The following is a 21,813-nucleotide window of genomic DNA, read 5'->3' as shown; positions in this document are numbered from 1 at the left end:
TAAAAAGTGAATTACAAGGATGTTTTCACTTTGGGGTTCTAAGTGACATCAGTGATAACTCGAGCTTCTCTCTTGCTGTCTAGTCGATATTACTCAGAACCCCTCTGTGAATTCACTGTTACCCATCTGTAATTATATATATTTAAGGCTGATAAAACTGAGGTACATTGTAGCCCCCGTAAAGTGATTACACTTAAATAAAGGCATTAAGAATGTTACACTGACAAGGTGGATTACAACCTTATCTCTATCCAAGTGGATGGCAGACTTCTATGCAACTGTACCTTTAATTTGGAGGCCTGGATTTAAATTAGCATACTCCTTATACCAATTCTGAGATTATAATTGGCCTTTACCCACAATCGAGACGTGCATTTTATCCTAGGTTTTTTTGGTCACCTGAGTTTGACTATGATAATGGTACAGCTGATCTAAAAAGGGTGTGGTCCTGCCCACCAGTACCCCCATGGTTTTCTAATAATATCTATGTTCAACAAAACTATGGCAGCAAATCCTTATGAATATTTATGTGTGTAAACTTCAACCAATGTCTAAACATAACAAGCAACTCAGAGAAAGTCCTGTTGATGGAGAGTGATCTCAGGAAGTGCATTAATTCTGCCATGACACTATTTTGCCTGCTTACACATCACCAAATGCACTTATTAATGGTGGCCCTCCTCTTTGGACAAGTGCTCTGCACCTGGAAGTGCAGTATGAAATTTACGATTTATATTTGATACTAAACTGGACTGTTTGTCACAAATTACAAAATTTACAAATTACAAAATTACCTTCTGCCTGCTTCTTTTACCTTTAACAGAAAAGAAAGATATTAGCAGTTTTCGCCTTTCAAAATACAAATTCCTGTGATAGAATTGGTTGGTTTACAATTACACTACTGCAATTCACCATATCTCACACTTCCAAAGTGTGTTCTACACAAACTTCAAAGAGCAGACAGAGAGAGTAATGCTAACCGTATGGAGGAGATCTTCCGTTGCCCATCACTCAAGGGCTAATTTGTAAAATAATGAGTGTCAGTGCCCAAAGTGCTGCTTAGAAGCCTAGCTGGGGCTATTAAATGTAGGCATGTCCAGTACCAAGGCTGCGAATTCCTGTATACCGCTCATGCCTTTTTAATCCACCACCAGATTCTCCCTGTCTCTTTATCTCAATCTTGTAGGTTCCTATATTTCCATCTTTTTCTCCCTTCTTCTTTGCTGTATGTGTATTTTGACCTCTCTTGCTCTTGGGTAATGTCTGATGAGGAAAAATAAGTGCTGGTCCCTAAAAATGAGAGCCAGTGGCCCCCGCCAACAGCAATCACTGGCTCAAATTAAGCACTGACATTATCTTGACAAGTTTTGCTGGTTACCATTTGTCAAGAGAATTAAGTTAATATTATTATTATTATCATTTATAGAGCGCAAGGCTACTTCCAACGGAGGTGTCCTGGTGCTAGCAATAGCAACAACAGCTAGGACTCACGGCCTAATGAAGGGAATCTAGGAAAGGCCAAAGAGCCAAGTTTTCAGAGTTTTTCTAAATAGTCGTTCCAACTTGGCCTTCCTAATATGTACAGGCATAGTGTTACATAAAGAAGCAGTTTTTACTGGAAACGAACGCCCACCAATTCTAGCCTTTTTGAATCGTGGAATCACAAGCAGGTCCTGTTGGTTAGATCTTAGGACCCTTGTCTGGGAGTATTTCTGTAGTCTCTTCTTCTGGTATTTTGGGCCATTCTCCCCCATCACTCTATAGGCTAAGGTCAACGCCTTAAATGCTATTCTTTTACTTACCGGCAACCAGTGAAGGCTCCGCCAGTGGGGGGACATGTGATGGCAAAGCGGCACATTTCTGATTAGCCTGGCTGCCACATTTTGGATAATCTGCAGTTTCCTGATCAGATAGGCCGGAAGACCCAAGTACAAACTATTAGCAAAGTCCAGTTGTGATGTGACCAGTGCATGGACTACCATTTTCCTGCAATCCATTGGGAGGAAATGAAGGAATCTCCGCAAAACTTTTAGTTTCCACAAACACTGAGAGGAGACATCACAAATCGGGCTCTACCTGTAAGTTTAGAGTCAAATTTAAATCCCAGGTTCCTTGCCGACTCCACTGGTAACGAAGGGGGGTTTAATTCTACAGGCCACCAGAGTTGTACCTTTGGGGGATACACCTGATTAAAAAACAGTACATCCGTTTTTTTGGTGTTCAACAGCTGTCTGTCATCCATGATGAGATGTTAAGAAGACACTGCTTGAAATTAGTGAAGGCTGACTCAGTATGCCCCTTTAAAGGAGAACACCAGATGAGTATCGTCAGCATAAGAGACAACATTCACACCCCATTGTTCAGCAAGCGAGGCCAGAGGGGCAAGATAAACATTAAAAAGGGTAGGGCTAAGGGCCGACCCCTGAGGAACATTGCATGTCAGAGGTCTGGCGGTTGAGACGTAAGGATGGAGGGACACTTGTTGTGAAGGAATGATTTCAACAAGGCTAGTGCAGTTCCCGTCACTCAAAGAAGCTCAAGCCTTTTTTAACAGGATCAGGTGTGATACTGTATCAAAGGCTGCAGAGAGATCCAGCAGCACTAGCATTGCGCAGCTTCCCTGCTCCAAGGTGGCACGTATAGTCTCTGCCACCTCAAGCAAAGCTGTCTCAGTGCTGTATCCCGCCCTAAAGCCTGATTGGGAGTCATGTAGAAGATTATTGAACTCCAGGAAAACCGACAATTGTTTCTGGACTTCTTTCTCCAAACTTTTGGCCGGCGCTGGGAGAAGAGAGATTGGCCTAAAAATGTTGAGTTCGGCCAGGTCAGCATCCTCCTTCTTGAGGATAGGCCTGACAAATGCTGGTTTCCAAGAAGTAGGGAAGGAGCCTGATCTCAGAGAGGAATTCCAAATGGAGTTTAGTATAGGATTGAACCAGGAGGCCAGTAACTTAAAAAATCTTGCAGGGCATGGATCGGCCGGCGAACCTGATTTAATACTGTTCAATTCCAACAGGGACGGTTCAGGGCTAAGAGGGCAAAACTCTGACCATCTGCCTGAGAGTTGAGATGTGGGTGAAAGCCTATCTAACGGCTCTGTCAGGGGAAAGGAGCAGCCTTCATTTTCTCTTGGAAAAAGGTGGCTAAATCTTCACAGAGGGTAGCTGAGGAGGCAATCGAGCTCTTCAATGCTAGTGGTTTAATAAATACCTGGACTATATTAAAAATCTCTTTTGCAGAGTTATCAGAGGACTTTATTTGCGTTGCCATATAGTCCCTAATGGTGTTGCGTTTTAGTCTCTGAATTTTTTTAGCGCAGCTTTATATATGAATGTGTCCACTGTTTCAAAATTTTTCCGCCACGCACGCTCGAGCTTCTAAGATAGACTTTTTTCTAAACGAAGTTCAGTCAAAAACCAGGGGGCTGAGGGTTTATTCCTGGCCAATTCCATGGACTTAATAGGGGCAATTTTATCAAGCGCAGTGGTGACCCAGCAATTGAAGACAGAGGCGTCCTGGCTTGGGTTACCTGTGAGCTCTGGAAGGGTATTCTGTAGTTCCGGTCCCAGGGACTCAGGTACAACCTTTCTCCAGTTTCTTCTGTCCTCATACACTGACCCGTTCTGATTAGGACCAGAGGTCAAGGTAATGTTAAAAGGGATAAGCCATTGGTCCGACCAAGTTAACTGTAGAGGGGCCTATTAGTAAAAATTAAGTCAAGTGTATGGCCTGACACGTGGTTGGGTGATGCTACCTTTTGGGTAAAATTTAACCCTAAAAAAGTATCAGCCATTTTAGAGGCGAGGGGGCATTTGTCATTGTCCATCTGTACATTAAAATCACCTAAAACTGTGAAATTAGCATGCCTCAGTGAAAGGTCTGCAATAATGTCATACAGATCTATCAGGTGAGCAGCTGGGGAGTCTGGTGGTTTTTAGACTAGCATTCAGGTAATAGAGGAGGCAGGAGAGATTTTTTATGGAAAGATAGAGCCTCAATTAACCCTATATTATCTATTCTCTTATGTGTAATCTCCCAGTCATCTCTCGAGATTACAGCAAGTCCAGCTCCCACTCTACTGTTCACTCGGTTAATCGTGGCTATCCTATAGCCCTGTGGAATCGCCAATGTTATATCAGGGTTATTACTATCTCTTAACCAGGTTTCGGTCAGGAACATTATATCCCAACAATTTGACTCAAGGGTAAATCAGATGTCCTCTGCATGTTTGGGGAGGGACCTGCAGTTGACCAAGCAGGCCCTATAGGTAGAATTGGATATGGACAGGTTTCCCACAGTGCATGCTGTGGGAGATAATACTATAGGGGAGCCCCTGTTGCCTTCTGCTACCTTCTGCCCTTTATCCAAATTGAGGGAGCAAAATTTGCAACCAGACTCCCGTTCCAGTTCTTCTCGGCCTGGCAAACAAAAGTCTATACAAGATGAGACAGAATATCTTCGTGGCTTGGGCGCCATTAATTGTTCCTTCGACCATGCTACTCTGGCAAATTGACCAAAACGCACAGCGTGGCTGGCGCTGGCCACGATCCAGACGCGGACAGGTGCAGACGGGCTTGCCTGTGGTACGCTAGCGGCGCGTCTGCTGCACGGTCGCATCATCCGCCCTTTTTATCCTGGGTGAGCGCAGTGGCGTCCTAGGTATGGACCGCTAACCCCCGTGCCAAAGAGGAAAAATGGAGCTTAAACACAGCTCTGTTATAGTGTCAGTGCAAGTACTCAATAGTTATGAGGCAGGCAGTGCACAACATGAGCGTTAAAAAAATGGTTAAAATCCTTTCAAACAATATTAAAAGCACTTAAAAACGTATAAATGACCCTGAGCCTTAACACGGCATATAAACTCAGCTGTGTCTCCGGCGCGGTTTGTAACAAACAGATCCGAATTTTATGTGCCTGCTCGGAAATTAAGTTATGGAACACACTACATATCCATTAAGGACTGCATGTAATCATTTAACTTTTAGAAAACTGTTAAAGAATTATTTACACAAATCACATGTTTAAATGAACTAAAGGTAGTTTTGTCTTAATGTCCAAAAAGGTAACCAGGTTAAACTGACTGGGCGCCAGGAAAACCTTTTTTGATGGTTGTGCGCTCCATAAAATAGACTTACATATATAACACGCCAGTCTTAACAATTAAGGTTAGTGAGCCTTTACCTACAGTAAGCTAGTCAAAGCATCCTTTCGGTGCGCTCCAGGAGCAAAACCAGTGGATCTGGGCAGCTGCTGGTGGCTCATTTTCAGTCTTGAGTTGTAGCTTGGCTTCCACACAGGCTTTGCACTCAAGATGGCCCTTGTGATAGCAAGGGGTGCCATTACTATTCAAGACAGAAATTATAGCATTTGAATTTTCAAAATATTATCTGTCCCCACTATATACTGATTGAACATGACTTTTGTCACAAGTATCGCTCCAATTACAACTCATCGGAAAATTATAGTTCAGTCAAGATAATGAGATAAACACACGTTTGAAATAAAGTTAAAGTGCAGGAAAAATAGTGCACCAGATACATTAAGCAAATCACAAACAGTAGCTCTAGGTGGGCCTATTTGAGGTGTAGTGCATTTTCTTGTGAAATATGCCAATTGGGCAGAAAGACCTTATTTTGCCTTCTCCATCGTCTCTTTTTCCCAGCACTTTTCCAAGCATGATCCTGCGTGCTGGACTTTCTAATACAAAGCTTGTAAGTATGGTTCATTGAGGTTGACTGATGAGAATCATCGCAGCTCAGGGCCCTCTCAAATCAGAGAGGATCTCAAGTGTTGGTGGCATTGGTGTTGGTGTTACTGATGGTGGTATTGGTGGTGCTGTTGCTTTCTATGTATCAATACTGGTGGATGTATATTGGTGGTATGGCATTAGTGATGTGCTATTGTCTCTATTGTAATTGGGGGTGGTGTGATATTGGTGGAAGGGTGTTGCTGGCATTGGTAGTGGTATGATATAAGCAGTGGGGCTCTGTCAGAATATCTTAGTCAGAATATTGTCTTATATGAGCATTGTGTTCTAAATGTGATTACAAAAATATTGCTCATTTGAAATTAATTATATGACACAATATTTATATCAGATAATAATTCTTAATATGATATTCTGACATACAAGTGGTTTGGAATTGATGTTTGTATGGTATTGTGGCGGTGTACAATTGGTAGTGGTGGTTGTGTTCTTGGTATTTATATTGTGGTGATTTTACTGGTGGCAATGGTGAAGTAGTGCCCTTACAAATTATTTAGATTTAATAGCAACTTGCATTTATAAGGACTTAACAATATTGACTACAAGTATTTCATCAAGTTAAGTAGATGTGGAGCTAAAAATAGTATATCTATGCTTCCCTGTGGCATGCCTGCCATTACAATATGCCGGTAGCCGATATTCTAGAGCCGATATATGTGCTGGTCAAAAACATTGACCTTGATATTTTTAAACACATCTAGCAATATTGATGGTACAATTGGTGTTTTAATAGTAAAATTATTGGTGATAGTATTATTATTGGTGGTGCTAATGTTTGTATTATTGGAATTGTTGGTGGTATTGTTTATGTTATTATTGGTGGAAAGTGGTACTCCATATATGAGATAAGAATCGAACGTGGCAAAAAGTGTGATGCATAAGTGTACTTCTTAGATATAAAATAGTACCTAATCCATTGCAATGCAAGCACTGGATAGGAGGCGAAATGATAGACCAGACAGCCAATTGCATGAGGCGAGAGAAATACTTTGCCAAGTGTATCCAAAACCGGCTTTATGTATTATTTAATGAAGGTCTTTGGCCAGACTTAAAAAATACATCATAGATCACTGAAAACAGTGCAGCCATCAAAGTAGGAAAAATGTATTTGTGGGGAAGTAGACAAATTAGGGGGTTCTGAAATATGACTTGGATTGCAAAGGAACTGCACATACACATTCCTTCACATACATCTGTGAATCATAATAAGTTCTCATAGGGTGGGTCAGACCCCCAGAAAACCGAGGAATATGAGAAAGAAGTATTGAAAGTCGCCATTTCGCTTTACAAAGATTTGCTTCAGGGGTTCATTTGCTAGGAAAAGTTGTTGCACCTCTTGGGATCGTTGCTGTAAATTTTGAACCAGTCCTGGAATGGGTCCATGACTAATGCAGAAATACAAGATTGTTGGTTATTCTGTCTGTCTAGATCTGCATGTAACAGCTGTTCCTTTGTAGCCCAACTTGATTGTCTGAGTAAAGGAACACTATACCACCCTGCACAGAAGACAATATGTAAAAAGAGGCATGTGTCTCCATAAAAAAGTCCCAAATACACGCTCAGGGACCAGCCTGCTGGAACTGCAGTGCAGTGCCTCCCTCATGTGAATAGCCAACAGGCTGTGTGGTGTGCGGAATTTCATGGCAGATGTATCTGCAACAAAAACAGTGAAAAAAATATTTCTGAAGCACACTCAGCCATAAGTCTAGGCAGACATTGACACCAGCAAAGCAGACAAAATTAAAATAAGGGTTAATAAAAGAAAAAATGCTAATTTGACGGACGTTTTAGGTAAATATAATGTACATTTGTATTTGTGTGGCGGTACAACATATGCTGAGATTGGCACTGGGACAGAGGCAATAGAATAGAGCAGTGGTTCCCAAATGTTTATAACCCTCGGCTCCCTTAAGCCATTGGCTCCCCACTGTTACTTTTTTTGGAGGGTGGGGTGGATGTAAGCTTGGCCTCGGGAGTACTTGCATTTTTTTCCCTGAAAATAATTGGAATTAAGTTGATGAAGGTATTATAATCATATATGCAGGGGGTTTTGTTTTACTAAGCGGCAAGTCTAATATCCCACTTACAGTGCTAGATAGCATCCTTATGCATGTAGGCCCCAGTGCCAAGGTGTTTCTGCGCTTGAACAATTTCTGCATGCACTTCCATTTCTATCCATGTGCCAACACACCTGTCTCAGCAGGGTGACTCACAATTTTTGAAACCACATACAGCTGTATTTTTGCTGTCTCCTCCCTAAAATTGCCTCCAAATCAATGCAAGTAAAATAAATTCCTCAGATTTTTTTTTTTTTAACGTCCCTGCCGTATATGGTGTTTTATTTCCCTGTGCTCAAGGAGCGAGAAGGCCTGCAGGAAATGTATGTGTACTGAAAGAAATGTGTTCTGGAAGTACCTATGATTCAAGTACAAATATCAATATTTAATACCTGGGGGGTGATTAGTATAGCGGGCGGATCGCCACCGCCCATATGGCGGTGCCGATCCATCCACCAAAAGTCACCTCCCGCATGATTTCCCCCTCCCCCACCCCCGCCAAGATACGATGGCGGGGGGGACCCCGGCGGAAGGGAAGACCATCTGCTGGTTTTCCCCAGGTAGGCAATCCGCCCGATTGCCTACCAGGCGGAAAAGCACAGCAATATAGAGGCAGTGCCTTGCAAGTACTGTCATCTATATTACTATGATGGCAGAGAACTGCCTTTCCATGGCGGTGACTCCGCCATGGAAAGGCATGCAGTTTTTTCTTTGGGGGCACGTTGTGGGCCCCCAGGGGTTGGGGGTTGCACATAGGGGTTACCTATGGTAGCCCCCTGCATTTGCATGCACAAGGTGGCAGGCACCGCACGGTGCCTGCCACCTTGTGCATGCAAATGCGAGACATGCATATATTGCATTGTGGTGGTTGCTGCTTTCAGCACCGCCCGCCACAATGCAATGTATGCAGTGTGCATGATTCATACATCTTCAGACAGTCCATCATCAACCCGCGCTTCCAGGATGGCACCTACGGAAATGCTCTGCTCGTTGGTAAGTACCAAATGAACACACGACACACCCCAACTCCACAATCATGCAACTCACAATTCTGGTAATGCACACATTACAAACTCACATACAACATGCCAAACAACATGCCCAGCCACCATACACAACAGCACAACTTACTGTGGTAACCATGTACATGAACCATCAACGGCATGGCTCCTCAGCCACACAATAGCAGAATGTGGGGAGAGGTGTGAACCAGGCATGTTCCTAGGAGGCAAGTGACCCATGAATGAGAATGTACACAATGCCAAGTGTGGCGTGGATGTGCTGGCCAGACTGCAGTATGCAGACCACAGACATATCCATGTCGACACACACTGCTGGTGTTTGGAGTGTAGTGGACAGTGGATGCAACCATGTTACCACAGCCAGTGGGAAGATCACAGTAATGTAGCTTGTTACATCCCCCCCTGTAAGCGTGAGCGGAGTGGGCTGGCCGAACGTACGCCAGGCCAGCGTAGGGGTGTGAATAAAAAACATGTTGCTCTGGGCGTGGTTCTCTTTCCGAATGCCCAACATGTCTGCCAGGGCTGCGTCTCTCACCCCACCATGAGGCCAACACTGTTGCCGTGAGCGGTTTTGCCTGCAATCCTGTGCGCCTGCTGCACCCGGGCTGCTGGTCCCTGAACCCGTCTTGCCCACCCCTGCGCATCCAGGCCTCACTGCTCACCTGTCGACACCAGGGTGTGTCACAGAGGGCCCACCATGTGCCGGTGCAAGCTCCAAGCCCGAGGCCCGCGACCTTGGCAGCCTCCTCAGACTATCATGGCCTCTACGACACAGGCCAGCAGTACTCCTTTCTCGTTGACATACTCCACCGCTGCCTCCGGCCTACACTATGGTCAAGTAGGTCACACATTTGGAACTGAGTCTTGATATCCTGATGGCCGAGTTCATATGTTCATGGGACAATTGATATCACTGTACTCCCTTCGATGTGGTGCCACCTACTCTGGGCATAGCATTCCAACCACAGGTGTCTGTGGTCCTTTGCTGACTGCTGCCTTCTGCCTACACTACGGTAAAGTAAGTCACACATTTGGAACTGAGTCTTGATTTCTCAATGGCAGAGTTCATATCATTCTACACAAGGAGAGGAGTAAGAGGAAGATGCGTTTCAGTCTGGATCATCGTTACGGAGGTGATCGAACACTACCAACAACTGCTCTGGTGTCACTAACTCTGTGCATCTCAAGCCAACGACACATGGCTGTGGGCCCCTGCTGACTGCTGCATCTGGCCTACACTGCGGTCGAATAAGTCACACATTTGGAAGTGAGTCTTGATTTATTTATGGCAGAGTTTATATCATTGTACAGGCAGCATCGCAGACTGCATCCCCTTTCAGCTCCGGTGCCACTAACCTTGTGCCCCTACATTCATGGACACTCTCTGGTTGGACTTTGGTGGCGTCTGAGTCTGTGGCCTAGGGTTTGTCTTCATCATCATGTAGCTGAGACTGACTTGGTGGTGGAATTGATTCTGTAGCATTTCACTCCTCCATTTGCCTGTTTCAGCTTCCTTCTGCCCTCTGCATCATGCCCTGGAAGGACACCTTCCACTTTCCCCTGCAACACTCCGCGACATTTACCTCCGAAATCGGCGAGGACCCGCTCAGCTCTCGTGGCCCTACCTCAGTGCACCGCAAATCACCAACCCGTGGCAGTGTGCCTGTGCCGGGCGCAGTGCATCCAGGGCCACTAACTCTGTGCAGCTCAAGTAATGGACCCTTGTGGTTTGAACTTTGAACATCTGATTGTCTGATCACTGTTGTAGTTGTTGCCAGCACAAACCAGCCCCTGAGGGGTGGCTTACACTCGCCCCAGACCCACCCAGCACAGGCTTCACTGGAAATGTGACCCTGGCAATTAAAAGGGCCCGGGCGAACGGGCCCGTAGCCAGTTCCACAAACTATCTAAGTGTGTCTGTGTGTATGCATGAGGGCCCCGGGTCCTACCACATTACATTGTGCGATGTACAGCGGACGCAACCATGTCACCTCAGGCAGTGGGGTAGACCTCGGACATGTAGCTGAGTCGTACCCCCTGTGAGCGTAAGTGGAGTGGACTTGCGTATGACAGTCCAGCATAGGGGTGTGGTTAATCAACCCGGGGCTCTGGGCGTGGTTCCGTTTTGGCCTTGCCCAGGAAGTAACTATTGCGTGTGTCTCTGTTGTAGTGTCGGCGCCACCCATCCCGCAACGGACAATGTTGCTATGTAGCATTCCCCCGGAGTGCGGGCTCAGCCAAAGGGGTAAATGAGGGAGCGCAAGCCTCCTCGGGGTTAGGGATCATACATGCCAACTGTTGTGTGTGTCGCTATTACCGCAGCATCAGCCAAAGGTCTACCCTCAACCGCATGGCGAGTTCAGCCAGCCATGAACTCTATATCTGGGTCCGCCCTATCCTTACCATAGGCCTACACACATGTGGCCAATCACCTTCAGCACACAACATCACTGTGTTGTTTTCAAGCTTGTGGACACGCGCAGACAGGCATGACAATGGTGTGCGTAGGAGGGCTAGTGCTGCAACAGGGCTATGCACAATAGTAAATAGGCCCAGGGGATGGAGGAGCAGCAATGAGGCAATGTAATACACATTGATGCCGCACATTTGCTACAAGCAGTACATGTCAAACATGAATCACAAAGTCACACATGTCATTCACCAATGTACCAGTGATCCTGCCAACACATCATGCAGAACGAACTATTGACTCATGTCTCTCTGCACTCTCACAGATGATCAAGGATATGCACTCTGCGCTTGGATGATGACACCCCTCAGAGCCCGGAATACACAGGCCCAGAGGAAGTTCAATGCAGCCCACAAACTCACCAGGGGCATTGTGGAAAGTACATTTGGCGTGTTGAAGTCACGTTTTTAGGTGCCTGGACATTACAGGTGAAAGGCTCCTGTACAGCCCAGACATTGTGTGCAAGATGATCGTTGCATGTTGTGTGTTGCACAACATATGTGTACGCACCAATCCCCAATGGATACAAGTGCCAGATGCACCGGACGATGATAAGGAATAAGAGGCAGATGGACAACACCCCACTGCAGCCGCAGCAGGAATAGCCCGTAGGAACACCATCATTGACAATTTCTTCACATGAGCACGTCACATTGTCACAGTCCTTAGCAATCATGGGACAGTACAAAATGACCACAGGCACAGCATGTGCAAATAAATGCATTCCAAGACATTTCCTGAGTGCATGTTACTCATCTGTACAAGCACATCACTCAAACAAGTGTAAGTGCGACATGTAGTGCTAACTAATTTGGTAATAGATGGTGAGTGTGTCACCTCTGTACAGAGAGGCTGGTTGGGTGTCACATATTCGAAATGCCAGTTCTGTGTGTCACAGATAGTACAGAATCCCACTCTTCAGCGCTTCACATGTGTCCCAAATCATTACATATAGGCTGTCATTTGTGACCTACAAGAGACAACAGGGCTTCTTTTGGGGTCAAATATGAACCACCATGATGCAGGGATGCATCCTGTGACTCAAGTCCCACAACATGAGCAACATGTACGTAAGGGGGAGTCACTGCCCGTGCATTCGTCCATGCTTTCGTACTTGATTCATCATAGACATTACACATCTGTGTGCAGAAGGTGGTGATTGGCCCTCTGCAATGTGAAGGGGAGATGCGGTTTCACAGTGTGTTCCATGTATGTTTCCACATTGGCGCAGTTTACATGCAGACTGAATGTCAATGTACATTGTGACTGTTTGTGAGGAGATGCCTATTTGATGTGGAACAATAGACATTTGTTCTACATCACGACTGTGGGGTTGTACTCGTACATTGTCATCTCACCATTTTTATTCTGCTTTTATGGTGCATTTTCCCTCATAAAGCATTGGGAATTGCAGGCCTGTCGCTGGTTATTGCTGAGTTTTGTATCGCAGTTTGGGACATTGCCGCTTTTTCCGTGTTCGTGTTTTGCATTTTTGCGGCATCACGTTGATTTTAATGAGGTCATTCGACGCGTTATCGGGAGACTATCGCGTGGTACTACCGTGTTGAACATACAACATTAACACAGCGTTATTTTCCCGCGATAGACTGCGATGTGTAGAGTTGCGTTTAGCTAATTTTGTGATATTTATCACACGTTCTTGAGAATATCCCCCTAAGCATTTTATGAGATATCTCTTAGACACCGCGTCAATCAACACTTATTGAATTGGCTCTCTTTGACTTCAGCCTTCTAACTAAGGGGCCGATTAGGATGGCGGTGAATCCGCATCCTCCGGGCCGGCGAAAGCAACCGCCGCCCTAGAGGATGCGGATTCACCGCCTTGGTTTGTGAAAACCCCACCCGCCACATTACGATGGCAGTGGGATCAGCGGCGGACGGCAAGTATACGACACACATGTGTAAGAGCTATATCATGTTCCTTTCGAGTGCCTCCAAAAACTAGTATGTCATCACTGTAATTGAAAATATTTGTGACTGGCTGTATTATGCAACAAATGACATCCTGAAAGAATTCTGCAGCTCATGACACTTCAAAACTTAGCCTTTTATAGCTAAATAAACCAATATGAGTTGAAAAGGTAATAATGTACCTGCAATTCTCTCCCAGTTCGAGCTGGTGATACCCTTTGTTCAAATCAAGGCCTGAAAAGACTTCAGCTCAATATAGCTGCATAATCATGTCAGCAATGTGAGGACCTGGATGTCGTTCTTTTTCAATTGCCTTGTTTACTTGGCACATATCAACACAGGTGCAAACTGCTCCTCCACTATCCTTCTTCACCACTACCACTATGGGTGATAACCATGGCATCGGCCCTGGGGTTCGCTCAATAATGTTGTGCTTTAATAGTTTCTCAATTTCTTTCTCAACAGCCTCTTGTAAATGAAATGCAATTTGAGAAGGCCATTAAGCAACAGTACTGATGTCCTCATGTATGTGAAGTTCCACTTTCATGATCTTAAGTCTTCCTAGTCCAGAAACAAGGATGGAAACTGGTTCACTATCTCATGGTAGGCATTGATGTTGTAGTTTACAGAAATCAGTCCCATGTCAGCAGCAATGCGGAAACTGAGTAAACATACACTCAATGAAGTGCCTGGCAGTACATGAATTGGTGTTTGGACTTCTGTCTTTTTATGCCTCACAGTTGCTATAAATGAACCTTAAATTTGCAGTGCAGTCAAAGCAGCCCACAAAAACGCTGGTTTTTGATGGGGTTAACCGGGACACTGAAGACCGTTCATTGTACTTTTCCACTGGCATGTTTATTGATGTTCAACTGTCTATGATAAACGGTATGGAACACCCATTCACTCTAAGTGTGATTTTGGGGCAGTGTCCAAAAGAATTTCGTACTTTCACTTGTTGACTTAGCTTTGACCAGAATTCTTCCTTGCAAGAAGATAATCCTAAATGTGCATATTGTCCAGCAGTCAACACTGTCATTGCACACCCATCTTCCTCACTTTCGCTTGACAATGACAGTCACAAACCTTTAGACTGTGAATTTGATGACAATCAACGTTGTTCAATTTCTACTTGCCTCAACTTATGTTGCCACCTCACCTAGTGGGCGTGGTTAGAACATCTCTGGAACTTTCTGGCATCCATTTTGTTTTCTCAATGTGACGTACTTGATGTTTCCCTTACCTTGCAAACCACCCAAGATTGTTCTCTTTTCTGCATCTGTTACATATCTGTCCAATGGCGGAGCATTAACCTTCATTTGGAAAGGAAAATCCACATTAAATACTCAATTTTGTTTTCTGAGACATTACGTTATGGCCTTCTACCTTGTATTTCGACTTTACTTTTCACACTCAGTGCTGATTCATTTTTGTCTCTGCTTGTCTATCAGCTCTTTAGCCATGAGTACTCGCTCCGAACTGAGTGTCTCTGTCAGGGATGTATGACATTACAACGCATGCTTTTACATCGCATGCCTTTACAACGCGGATTTTACAACGCAAACCTTTACAACGCATAGCGCTTTGGGGTGCTGGATAGTGAATAGTTTAATTTACTATTCCAACTCCAGTCCCCGTGGACATTAGGGAAGGTGTTGGATAGTAAATTAAACTTATTCCCTATCCTAGAGCGCCCCCCAGCGCGATGCGTTGTAATGGTTTGCGTGGTAAAAGTTGCGTCGTAAAGGCACTGCGTGGTAAAAGTTGCGTTGTAAAGGATGTTTCCCCTCTGTCAGCATTCGTCATCTGAAGGAAACAGAGAGACATCCATCTATTACTCTAAGACTCATGGCCTTTCCATCATTTTACTCATTGAATTTGCAATGCTTGATGAATTAATCAAGTCTTTCTACAAACACATCAATCATCTCACCAGCTTTCTGCCTTTTCTAACTCAAAATGTACCTTTCATAGTCGACATTCACCTTTGGATTGAACTTGGTGTTTAACGCCTCTTTGAAGTCACTTCATCACTGTGTGATACTTTCTTTATCACTTCTTTTACTCGTTCAGCTGCTAAACTCTTTAGATATTGAATGACTTTTGGTCATGTGCTTCTTACAGCACATCAATGAAATCATCGAATGCTGTCGCCAATATTTTGCTTTTTGGCAGTATTGAAGGGAGGTGATGGCAACATCATAACCTATGGAGCTTTCTGCTATCAGAATCTGCTGCCCGTTTAGACCAGCACCTTCATCAAGCACTAGCTGCATGCTGACATTTGGGTCATGGTACCTGCTCTCTGGATGTGAGTGAAACGTGAACTGTCGTTGGTCCGGATGAAGCAACCTCCAACAGTCAGTCAGACCCAATGTGTCAATAAACTCAGAAAGCCATCTATGCGTCCGTTCCATGTCCCGGGGGGGGGGGGGGTGTCTATCATTCGTGCACAGCGTTAAAATCCCCTCCCAAAATCAGAAGACCACTCGGGAAGTACCTGCCCCTATCGTCCACCACAACAGTATCAATTACCATTGGAAGCGTGTTCTTAACCATAATCCCCACTCCTCTGGACCCCGAAGTGAATCCCGCATGGGCAGCCAATCGGTACCCCCTTCTGTGCATAGCCCTACTTGCGTTGCCCACTAAATACGTCTCCAGTAACAGAACAACATCCGGAGCATGACGTCGAATATATTGAAGGATCACACCACGCTTGATTTTGTCCCCCAATCTATTAACATTCCAACTCAATACTGTTAGACCTCTACCCCCCATCTCGAAACATGAAGTGAGCCAGTCCTCTCTCCAGTACCTGCACCCTGTACATGCTACAATTCTGATTCATGCCTTGAGACATAATGCCTGCAACAAACAAAAACACAAAAAAGAAACAAACCCCACTCACCATCCCCACCCTGCACCCCTGCTCACTGTGTCTATCCGCCCCCAACTTGCAGTGTGCCTGTCGACCGACATCTATCTACTAAACTATCAAAGAGTAACTGTGAGGAGGAGAATAGCTCCCACTTTCCCGCTCAGCCCCAGCCACAATATCAGGCTCATCTAAGCTGTTGAAGCAATCACCCTTTTATCATACGGAACTACATATGTCCTACCCCAACCTGTGTCAACCACAACTTCAATGTTAACAGTTCTTATCCTTTTTCTTGTATGTTCTCCTCCTCATCCCCGCTCCATCTCTGTTGTTCCTCTCGAGGATAAATCGTGTCCAACCAGTCCGCTGCAGCCTCGGGAATGACAAAGAAATAGGCCTTCCCCTCGTGTTCAATTCGCAGCTTGGCAGGGTAAAGCATGGCATACTTCAAACCCTTATCACGAAGTCTCTTCTTGATGCCCATAAAGGTCTGCCTTCGTTTTTGCACTGTTTGCGTAAAGTCTGGGAAAAAGCTAAGAGTAGAATTTTCGTACGGAAGTGGACCCCCATTTCTGGAAGCTTCCAGGATAGCGTCTCTGTCTCTAAAGTTAAGCACCCTTGCGATCAGTGGTCGGGGAGGGGCTCCCGGATGCGGTCTACCACCAGGAACTCTGTGTGCCCTTTCTACCGTAAAAAACTTTCCAAGTCCTCGGGGCTTCAAATAATTTAGGATGACATCTTCAACAAAAAGATCAGCAGCCTGCCCCTCGGCCTTTTCCGGCACACCTATAATACGTACGTTGTTTCTACGAGCCCTCCCTTCGTATTCATCCAACTTACGACCTGCTAGATCACTTGCGGTTTTGAGATCACATACTTCTCTCTGTAGCGACGTCACATCATCTGTAAGACTAGATGTTTTAATGTCCAGGGATTTCACTCTTTCACTGGTTTTAGTGAGGTCTGCACGGAGTAAATTAACTTCTATCGTTACAGTGTCCAATTTATGATCCAAAGACTCCATCTTATTTCCCAGCGACGTACGTACCCCCTCTATTGCAGCCATTACGTCCTGCAGCGTAGGTTCTGCCGTGGTGGTCAACTTTTCCAGGCCCACCTCTTGAGACTTCCCGCATCCAGACTGTGAGCCCTTTGGTTGAGTATAGCGATCCAATTTATTGGTTTGTGTGAAGCTAGTGCCTCGGGGTGCCTTCGACTGCAGCTTATCCGTCTCAGTCCTTGCCGTCATGTCGTGACCCTTGAAACGTGGTCCAAGCCTCTGCTGCACTCCCACCGCCAAGGCTGATATGATGGGACCAGTCGCAAAGCGTGTGCACCGGCGCGAGTGATACAACAGGTTGGGAAAACTAAGGTAAGTACCATGCACAGTTCCAACCACAGGTCAATATGCCGCAAGTCCAAGAGTCAGACGGCCCTCAACGGCACCAACACAGTCACCGAGGGCACCAACTTTGACTGGGCAGGCGAAGGAGGCAATTCACAGAAGTGCGCCGTGCAGCCAACATCCAACCAGGAGACTACATCCGTTTATTTAGTATACCACATCAATGTATTTCACTTCTGCAAGAAGACAGGCCAAGCCTCCTGGGCCACAATGTACCACAGAGGGCGACGATCCAACTTCCGGCGGATTACCCCTCTTCCAGCCCTCACTCCGACAGCGATTACAATTAGGAGGGTGGGGGCCCCAATTAAGCAAAGCGTTTCGCTGCTCCCCACCTTCCACAACACCGCCTGCGGTCTCCACACACGGGTCGGCCCACGCTTTCAAATGTCCAGGTGGGGGGGGAGGATCTCCGCTCCAGGCACAACACCCTGTAATCAAATGCCCACTGCTGTGAGCGGTCTACGCTCTCTCTTCCTCCTCCCCCACTCCTCCGATGGCCAGTCGTTGCAATATTTGAGCCGCGAGAGGCTCACAGGGAGCTGCTTTCACTTTGTCTGGACCGCGCCGGAGAGCCACGAAATCCGCCCCGCTGTTGATACACTACAGCCGGGGCACTGCTGCGACTCGAGGCCCCGGCTTCCGAGGTCCAAGGCCGCAATATTCAAATGACTCTCTCGTAAAGGAGCTTAGTATTACATGTCTTTATTCCTCAGCGTGTAACCATTAACTAAACATTCTGAATGTATGATGTTACAACGCATACATTTACAACGCATGCCTTTACAACGCAGTTTTTACATTGCAACATCATTTATGCATTCTTTTACATCGCATGCCATTACATCGCATTTTCAGAAACTACCTTTACAAAACATTCCATTACATTGCAGTATACCTTTACAACGCATACCATTACAATGCATACCATTACATTGCATTTAAGGTAAGTGTTAGATAGTGTAGGGCTCAAAATTACTATTCTATCTCCAGTGAGTGCAACAGTAGGGTAAGTGTCAGATAGTGTAAGGGTACTATGCATTGCAAAGGTATGCGTTGTAATGACCTGTGATATAATGCCTGCGCTGTAGTAACATGCGTTGTAATGACATGCATTGTAGTGACATGTGATGTCATGGCTGCATTGTAATGACATGTGATGTAAAGGATGTTGCGATGTAATTACTGCTATGTAAAGGTAGTGTGATGTAATGACTGTGTTGTAAAGGTTGTTTCCTGAACATTCCACATCCTGAATTCTATCACCCATGCACTTACGTCACTGTTCTACGGAGTCTGCCAGGAATCAAAAGGGTCCCGTCATCTCTAACTCAGAAGACCTACAAATACATCTCACCTTTGAGATCTTTTGGATTTGCTAGTGCCATTTGTGAATGATTTACATCACTGGCAGGAAGTTGTGAAGCATGGCTAAATGAAAATGAATGGCATGATGATGTGGCCCCTGGGGCTGTGTTATTTTGTAGACACATACATGCAATGTGCACATGCATGTGTCAATACTCATGCATACAACTAGAAAAAGATGCAGGCACCAGTTTGTTTTAATTTACTGATTGGAGATGGATCAATAAATAAAAAAAAAAAAATAGAAGTGTCACAAAATAATTTATATTACAAAGGAATGGCATATTTACAAAGCATTGAAAGAAATAATGTCACACCAACCGCTTTTTCCGTTTGATTTAATCCCAGAAACTTTTTTTCAAAAAAGTGGAGGTGAAATAAGGCACAGAGGCAACGGAGTGGCACCAGAGAAAACTACATATGCACAGTCTCGAGTAGTGGGGGCCCACACTTTTCGACATTCAAGAGAAAACCCTGAAGAACGGTAGAGTGGGAAGGCAGAATGGGCCATACTCAGGGCGTGCTATAGAGCCCTGAGAATGACCATGCTGCACCATTCTGCCTCCCATATATGCAAAAATAATATCTTGCCCAGAGGCTGTCATTCTAAAAAGCAATCTCTTGCATCACAAAAGGGACTATGTTGTGCAGCACAAAAGATCATTTTGAGGATGTGTTTGCTTATCCTTACTAGTTTTCTAAAACCCCATTCATTAAGTAACAGGGACTCTTCACACCCTGTTATCCTAAGTGCTAGTCATATTGGATATTAAAAAATCTGCAGCAAAATGGATCTGGCTTCTACACAGCAGAGGGCTGACATCCTTCCCTACAGGGGGCCTGCTCCCTACGGGCCAAGTACCTTTCGGGCTCAACCAATGAAATCAGAGTTTTCAAGAAGTGCTTAATTTGTGCCGGTGCTATCCGGTGCTTAGCACCGGCACTTAAATATCAAGGCCGGGTCTATGAATCTCCTGCGCACACGCCGCACACCCACATTGATGATTTTTTTTTCATGTAAATATACCTACTTATTGCTTGTACTCTCTCTGAGACTGTCTCTGTGCAGCCACAGGCCCGCCCCGCAACGTGCGTGTGTTGTGTTGTGTTTATGAATCGATATCATGTAAGTATATTTATCCCGCCGCCGGCCGCCGAGTCTCATCATACTGTCAGAGTCAGAGTCTGTCAACAATCACCGGTGCGGCGTCTTCTTCACACTTGCAAGTTGCGCCGCCGGCCCGTGCCCGCAACTCACACATCACTTGAGGTAGCAGCTGCAGCCCTGCTGCCTGCCCCCTGACCCAAAGTCCGTCCACGGTCCAAGAGAGATAGATAATTAACTAAAGTCAACTTACAAATCATCCAAGTGCTCCCTGCGCTACTCGTTTACCGCGGACTAACATTACACCCTGACACGGAGTCAATGCGCCGCAGTGCCATTTAACGCCTGAAATTGCTCCGAGTCTCAGTCACCACATATTGTCCTGAAATTAAGTTCACTCCACACTCCCATGCCAGGAGAGACCTCACCACACTATAGCGCCCCCCTCCTCCTGCACGTCCATCTATGCACTTCAGCCCATGCTCGTCCTGTGCTAGCCTAGCGCCCTGAAGCTCACTGCGTGGGCGCTTTACAAAAACACCTCTAGTAATAAACCGGGAGGTCCAGGCACCAGAGCACCTCTCTGCTCACAATGGAGTGACCCCTCCCCCTGTCCGACTCCTACCAGGCAGCCCCCCCCCCTCCCTCCCAACCCCGGGGCGAGTCTTGAGATGTCGAGGGTCCCCTTGGGGAAGCTCATCATAGCACCTCAAACTGAAGTCCTAGGGCGCTGCCGCTGCGGTGACATGCCAGCGCTATACAAGGAAAAACTGATAAAGTACTTTGAACCCCACTTTCTGTGAACTGCCAGGATCATAGGGGGCTCTGTGGGGTAGACACAACATCTTCGTTAATGCTGGAAATGAGCTCGAAGTGCCCTGAAATTAATTGAGATGCAATATACAGATGAGATTATAAATAACATTGAATAATAAATAAAAAATATATATATAATTAAAATATATGTGTGAAGTTTCGTTTTTCGTCATCCTGGAGTTGTTGACAGTTTCTGTTTGCCAGTGGGTGGGCGGGCCGCGGAAGTTCAGTTGGTGGGGCCGGGCTGGAAGTTCTGATGGGGGTAGGGTCCAGCCGGGGGCGGTGCGCGCGGAAGCGCGCAGATATTTTTTCACTTGCCCTCTGTCACCAGTTGCAGCCACGCCCCAGCATAACCGCGCTGCGCAGTTACAGCGGCAGCTTCCCACGCCACGAGTGGAGTCCACATTAAGTTAGCCTGGCAGCCCCGGCCCGACCCGAGCAACGACCAGTACTGCCAACGACGACGACGAAGCCGAAGGGCAGCCGCAGAGCAGTGCTGTTGTCTGTGCAACTGGCGTGACGGTCTGGTGTGCCTGAGTGGTGGCGATGCGTCGTGGCACTGAGTGCAGCCAGTACTGTGTGTGTGTCACAGTGTGTATCTCAGTCTGCCACTGCACTGCGGCCTGGTAACGTAGCAAGCTGAAGCAGGCAGCAAAGTACAACAGTGCAGTGTGAAGCAGCTGTTTGTGTCCTGGCCTGCGTGCCGATCGGCCCCAACACGAATAACGGTAAGAACTGGAAGAAACTACAAATTAAATTAAGCAAAGCACAGAAGCACTTAAAGTTTTAAGTTAAGCTGACCCGGTCAGACAGCTGACTGAGCTCCCGCACTTTGTTATATACCGGTGAACGAAGGAAGGGGAGGGGGGGGAGGAGGGTGCCGAATATGTTTAATATATGCCTGCCCCCTGATAAGGGGGCAGGCTGGGCAGCATTCTATTCATATGCACCAATTTCAAGCTCTGCAGCAGTAATTACATAAAGATGTAG

The sequence above is a fragment of the Lissotriton helveticus genome, chromosome 1_1 (genome assembly GCF_964261635.1).
Source record: "Lissotriton helveticus chromosome 1_1, aLisHel1.1, whole genome shotgun sequence".
Taxonomy (NCBI): Eukaryota; Metazoa; Chordata; class Amphibia; order Caudata; family Salamandridae; genus Lissotriton; species Lissotriton helveticus.
The sequence above is the reverse complement of the archived record's forward strand: the minus strand, read 5'-3'. Positions refer to the sequence as shown.